Genomic DNA, 6,741 nt, shown 5'->3' with positions numbered 1-6,741 from the left:
TGCTCATCTTGAAACAGGGCTATAAGACACATACAAAAAAGCAAACAAGAACGCTCGCGGTTGTCCTTCTGTCCTTTCGCTTCTATTCAAATAAAAAAATCCACGCATAATCATTCTTGCAAGTTGTCTAAATGATGCGTAAGCGTACATCATCAACAATTCTTGGGCGAAATTTCTTAGACAACAGACGAAACAGACACGGACGTCCCTTGTCTAAGAAATTTTGCGCAAGAAGTGTTGACCATGGAGTACCAACTAGCTCGAACCCACATCTTGGTAAGCGTACAGTTTCACTGAAGGTTGCAGCATTCCAAGAACATTGCTTCCGGGCACCATCGCTATTGCGTCTTTCATTGTCTTTCTAGCGTCCGTCAACGTCAGACACGGCCCCATGGTAAGCGTATCCTGTGACCACCGAAATGCGCGTCTGGAGTCAAACTTTCCCAAAGTTCGAATTTTTCATGTCCTCTATAGACAGGGCTTTTCGAGGCGGAAGTCCTAGATGTGTTATCAAATGCAAAAAGGGATTGTCAGCGTCAGCGCCCTCAAGACGATTGTTACAAAAAAGTAACGTAATCACATATGGCGTCGTCTATGATTTTAGCACATCACGGATCTAATTGGGACGTCATGAGGACGTCACATCACATGGTGTCGTCTCGTGATTAAAGGTCGGCTGATTCTGGAGGAAGTGCAACGGCACGTTAGGTGCAGAAATGTTCTCGTGGGATCAAGGCAATCGACATAGAGGAAAAAGAATAAGAACAAGAGGAGATGGATTTCGCCTTCTAGCGGCCTTATGAGAACTGGGGACCGTGTGCGCGCTGCACAAAAAACTCGAAATATTTATTTATCATTATTGTTTACAAATACTGCAATCCCGCTACGAGACATTCGCAGGATGGGGATACAACTTTATAATATCACTTGCAAGGCAAACAAAAACAATAATACAATAAAAAATATAGCAAGTAAGTACTGGTACTGTTGGGACTCCGGGCCCTGCAGGTCTCATTAGTGGCAGCTGGCCCCCGTCGTAGGATCCATCGCCCAACAATTCAGAGAGAAGAGGTGCTCGTACGAACGACAGAGATTTATTAACATGGTAAGTTGAGAAGAATTGATCAAGAGAGATCCAAAGAGAGAGAGCGTTTACACAAGGTCTCCGGCTTTTTATAGCTCCGCGTTGCCAACCCTGGGCGCACTGTCCGCATCTTCAGTAGGTTGGCTAGAATAGGGAGGTGTGAAAAGCGGCCGCGGAAACCGGTCCCCAAGTTGCACCGATGCCGCCAGGGGCGCTGTACGCAGGGGCGCGTGGCGGTGAGCAGACGACGTACAGCGCAGCTCTGCTTACGTTCGACGAATATGGCTCGCGCTATTTTTTGCGTGCGACACTTTGCAGCGTTAATCGTCTTCTTTTCCCCTCAGCGATTGTACTAATAAAGGGTAGCAAGCTTCCTCTCCTCATTTGAAAAACAGGGTTCGTATATTTATCACGGTAGCAGGCTGCATGCCGAGTAGCACTGCGCGCGCCAGAGTAATATTCCATGGTAAAAATATAAAACAGCACTTTCTTAAACACAAGACGAAGGAAAGATTTTTGTTGACACAAAAGCCGTGTTTGTCCGTAATGACAGCTACACAAGAGAAGTGGCTGAGGAATTCCACATATCAAGGAAAGCAAGTGATTGCGTTAGCCAACCTTCCCTGGCGTTATCATCGAAGGAAATGGGCCTGTTAAACAGGGGTGACTAGGAGATCACACGAGGCTGTGCCTTAGTTGGACAAGTGAATCATCTTTGGCAATGAGCATGCGCGCTCGCCTTAAAAAAGTACGTGTCGTTTTTTTTCATTAAACCGGTTGCAAGTAAAATCAGCGCCGTGTGTGTCTCTTCTTTCCTTCGTCTTGTGTTTAAGAAAGCGCTGTTTTATATTTTTACCATAGAACCTCACCAACTCGCCCAATTTGCGTGTCTTCTTCAGAGTAGTATTGCTCGCGGCATTTCGCACACGCCACTTTTAAACACAGAGTTTGTTTGTTTTTTCGCTTGCGTCATGCCATTTTACCAATTGCCATTATGTATCACTGCAACTCATCAAGTCATTTTCAGTGCTTATTCAGATTGCTAAGCTGTTTTTTAAGTGAATTGTTACTTTTGATGTTCGAAAAATGTACGGACATTCAGAATTGTGGTTCACAAAAAATTACGCTTTCATCTGTTTTTGTTCGAAAGTTACGGTCCATTTTTTGTGACTACACTCAAATCGAAAATGACATGTATGAAAATTTTAGTTCTTGTTTTTCTCGAAACTTGATTTTCAGTAGGTTTTTGTTGCGAAAAAACTCATAGCTATGGACGAGATCAATATTTTCCCACGAAACTTTCCATGCTTCTTGCTTAGACATTTACCTGTTCCTGTGCAATGAACTAGAATCATTGAAACAATGAATAAATTTTGATGTTATAATATTTCAATTGAAATGCAACCTTCTGAAATGACACGACCTTTGGTTTTAGGCTATGATATACCTAATAATTAGCATAGCGCCAGGATCTTAGTTCATCGCAGAGCCTACGCACACAGCTATAATGCTGCGAAGACATTTTCTGTTTGTATGGTTGGATTGGTAGTTATGACTATTGCCGTGATGGCTGCATTATGGGTAATATTAATAATTACATTAAAATTACCTTCCGTTTTTTTACTGAACACAATTGCAGAGCCCCTTTAAACTGTTCTCCCAAAGGCAAACACAAAACAATCAATCTTGGGTCAAAATCTAAGATTTCTGAAAAGGTGGCAACATACCTAAAAAATTTCCTGCTCTCGCACCCATTCTACCCATTACTATGCACTAGCTGCTGGTCAAAACGTAATGTGTGCGTTTTGTCGGTAGGTTGAAAGATTTATTAGTTCAAAAGGAAACACATTCCTACACGAAGCAAGTTTATTTGAACTCTGCAATAAAAAGCTATCTACAGAACACAGGTCTTAGCCCACTTGGCTTTCTTTTCTTCCTCCTCATGCTTAACCCCTTTTAAAAAGAAATGCACCCGAATTAAGGAATAAAAGTGTACAACAGATCACGTTGTACGCGCTGTCGTTCATTTCAGACTACGCAATACCAACTCGTTAATTGCCCATGGCAATTAACGTCGTTCCCTTCTACGTGTCTTCCGTCGAAATGCTTCTCGCACTGTGTTGAGTTCTCTGTCAGCTGCCTTTCAGATCTCGGTATCGCACGACCTTACTTCTAAAATAACTCTTTTCATCTCAGTACTCGGAACAAAGATGCCTTTTCTGTCGACGACCAGTACTCAGAGTTTCAGCCAGGAACGAAGCAACAACGTCCAGTTTTGTTCTTCGTTTCATAGGACATTAACCTCACACCTCAAAAATCCATGATCCTCTAACAAAAATTCGGGGACGCTTAAGCTTCGCCTTTAAGAGTTCAACGCGATAGCAATATCCCGCCCCTAGTGCGCGCTTCGAACACTACGAGTGTTTAACAGAATGCGCGCACTAAGGTGTGTGCCTTATGTAATGGGTAGCATGCTTTAAACCAGGAGCAATTATGCGCGAGAACCTTTTTCGAAGCTGCGATGCACCCACTACGTGGTCTTAAGGGAATACGCGCAGTAATGTGTGTGCCTTTTGTAATGGGTGGCTGTCTTTAAACCACCAAGTCGTTATGATATTGACATGGTGTGAGGCCCGATGGCAATGTGCGCTTGTACCACGCAATATTACTGCCATATTACATCTATACTGTGGCACCTGCATACAGGACGCGTATTTTTGGAAAGCATCAAAGTTACTTTCAGTGCAGCTCCAAGCAGAGGCGTGGCTGTGTGGTAGAACACCTGCTTGCCACGCAGACGACCTGGGTTCGATTCTCACTCGGACCCAACATTTTTATTATTTATTTTATTTGCAGCTTTTTCGATTTTTCGGTCACGGACAAGATGATGATTTTTCGCTCACAACCAACGGTGCCGACGCCGACGGCGGAATTTCTGCGATACGAGCTCTTTAACGCTATCGCGTTAAAAGCACCACTTGAACGATGAAAAATACGACATCGCGTTGCCGAGTGCTAGGCTTTCCTCCTGCAATCTGCAACGGCGGCGGCCGCACCATGCAGCGCCCCTTGCAGCAGCGCCCCTGGCGGCCTCGGCGCGCACAGGAACCCTCTCTGGCAAGGGAAACGCGCTGCGCTCAGCACACCTCCCCATTCTAGCCACCCTGTCTACAGCCAATACGGTGTCCGGTGGTCTCGGCGCTCCATCCACGGAGGGGAAAAGACACCACACAACACATGCAGGGGGCACAATCTAAAACGATGTCCAAATATGGTCACAAAGTAAGAATGGCAGACTGGGTTTGTTGGTTTAACATATTTGAAGTTTAAGGCGCGAATAAGACACGGACGAAGATAAGGAACACACACACACACAGCGCCACTTCCAACAAAGATATATATCGAAAGAGCATAGAACATATTTATACACCAAGCGCGCCGTCATCGTGCCTCAATGCGCAGTCGCATTCAAGTAGTGTAACTTTTTTTGGCGATAATGAAATGGAGGCAACGCTGAGGCATAGATCACTTGGTTCGATTATTTTCTTATCCTCAATAATTAGTCGTACTGATTTATCGGGACTTCGGCCGACTACCGCACCGGCGCTAAAGTCAGGAACGCAATGACAATCTCGGCAGTGTATCGCGAGATGGCCCTCTCTGCCATTTCTGACGTATTATTATGCTGTCTTCGCCTGTCATTCAGGCATTGTTCGGTCTGGCCTACGTAGCTTCTACCACACGACAAGGGGATCTCGTAGACCACACCCTTCTGACAGCTTACATACTTGTTCTTGTGGTTCACAATGCAGGCCGGAGCTTTCCTGAGGAAAGGGCTAGTCATCTTGCAGAGCCTGGAAAGTTTTAACGGGACAAAGAAGACCACCTTTACATGAACATGTTCGGCAATCTTTTTCAAATTATGGGATACGCGGTGTACATAAGGGATCACAGCAAGCTTAACATGGCTCTGGGGCGGCTCCTCACTTAAAAGGCGGTTCCGCGACTTCCTCAACATCATCTCCGCCACAGACACCAGAACGTGCTGTGGGTAGCCTGCCTCCTCAAGACGGTCGACCTGCTTGAGAAAACTGTCAGCTGCTCTGTGTGAGCAGGATTTCTTAAACTGACTCTCTTCGTCCCATTTTGTTCTTTTTCCTTATAAGTATGTTCTTAAGCTACACAGGCATGACAGGTCTTAAGCTTTTTGTCTGTAGGCACCCCCTGCACCCACCACGTATTTATACCTAATCGTGAAACAAACACTATATTTCGAAATCGGCGTCCAGATTTTAGTCATGTTGAAGATAGGTATCGATATGTTGTTGGAATCCTGCCACCATGTACCCTTCAGAAACGACCCGTAAGTGATATATGAGAAAGCGCTTCTTTTATATGGCAACGTTAGCTGACATTTAGTACGACTAAGCCCCCCCCCCCCCCCCCGGGCGTTACTGTCCTGGCCCTTGCGGGAGTAAATTGAATGCAGCCCGTTAGCTGAGGTGTGTTTGAGACCCCTGATATAGCGGAAAAAGGCGAAAGTTTCAATGTTAAGAAACTGGAAACACAAAGCAGGCTGTGCATGTCCACCTCGCGTCACATGACCACTGGGGGCCATGGCGGCGCCACGGAAAAAAAAATGTGTCTGTATAGGAATTCTATGTAACAAGGCTCCGTGCAGTCCTTTCGTTTTAGTAGAGGGCTGGTAATTTCAAGAACGTTTCCCCGCTTTCGAGCTCTGTCATCACTCTTGCGATAAGTTACACGTATATATCTTTATATTACATTTATTACTTCGATTACAGAATAACATTTGGGATATAAAATGATAACGCATGCAAATAAATCGCAGAATAGCGAGATGTTAACTACATAAGCGCCTGGTATATCTGCTTTTAGCTCGCCCGTTTAAGATTAATCAAGTAGTCCCATATGCAAGGAGTAAATGAATTTCGGCACTTGCCCCTAATAAAATTTCTCTAAATAGCTTACCCCACATAAAAAAGCATTTTTTTAGAGAAAGCGTGATACATATATGTATGCACAACGTATGTGGAACAAACCTGAAGGGGCACTAGAAAGAAAGTTTTTCTATTATAGTTAATTACTCTTTTGCAATTCCTAAACCCCCACGCTCGCCGGGACAAGACTCTTGGCAAGTGAGAAAACGCGCAAAAAGATAATTGCGGGTGGCGACGCCCCCTTGAAATTCGCGCATAAAACGCCGTGACATCACAGATTCTGACGGCGTCTAATTGGGCCTACGTAGTTCCTAACCACTAAAAATGAAGTACATTGACCTATGAGCCCAGGTAGCACAACACGGATAATTGACGTTTTATAAACGTTTATCCGAGACGATCAAAACTTTTAGAAAACGCCACGGAATAGAAGCTAAAGGTCTAGAAAACGTTTTATATCTCGTCTAATGTCCGGCTAGAATCCGTTTTTAAGACCATCTAGAAAACGTTTTTAAGACGATCTAAAAAACGTTTTTAAGACGTTCTAGAAAACGTTTCAAAAACGTTTTAAAAACGCGCAAGAAATCCCATTTTTAAAACAGATAAAAATATCCCATTCCATCGTCTTTAAAAAGACGTTTTCTAAACGTTTTTAAGATGATCTAGAAAACGTTTTAAAAACGTCGCAAAAAATCC

The sequence above is a fragment of the Rhipicephalus sanguineus genome, unplaced genomic scaffold (assembly GCF_013339695.2).
Source record: "Rhipicephalus sanguineus isolate Rsan-2018 unplaced genomic scaffold, BIME_Rsan_1.4 Seq1035, whole genome shotgun sequence".
NCBI lineage: Eukaryota > Metazoa > Arthropoda > Arachnida > Ixodida > Ixodidae > Rhipicephalus > Rhipicephalus sanguineus.
The sequence above is the reverse complement of the archived record's forward strand: the minus strand, read 5'-3'. Positions refer to the sequence as shown.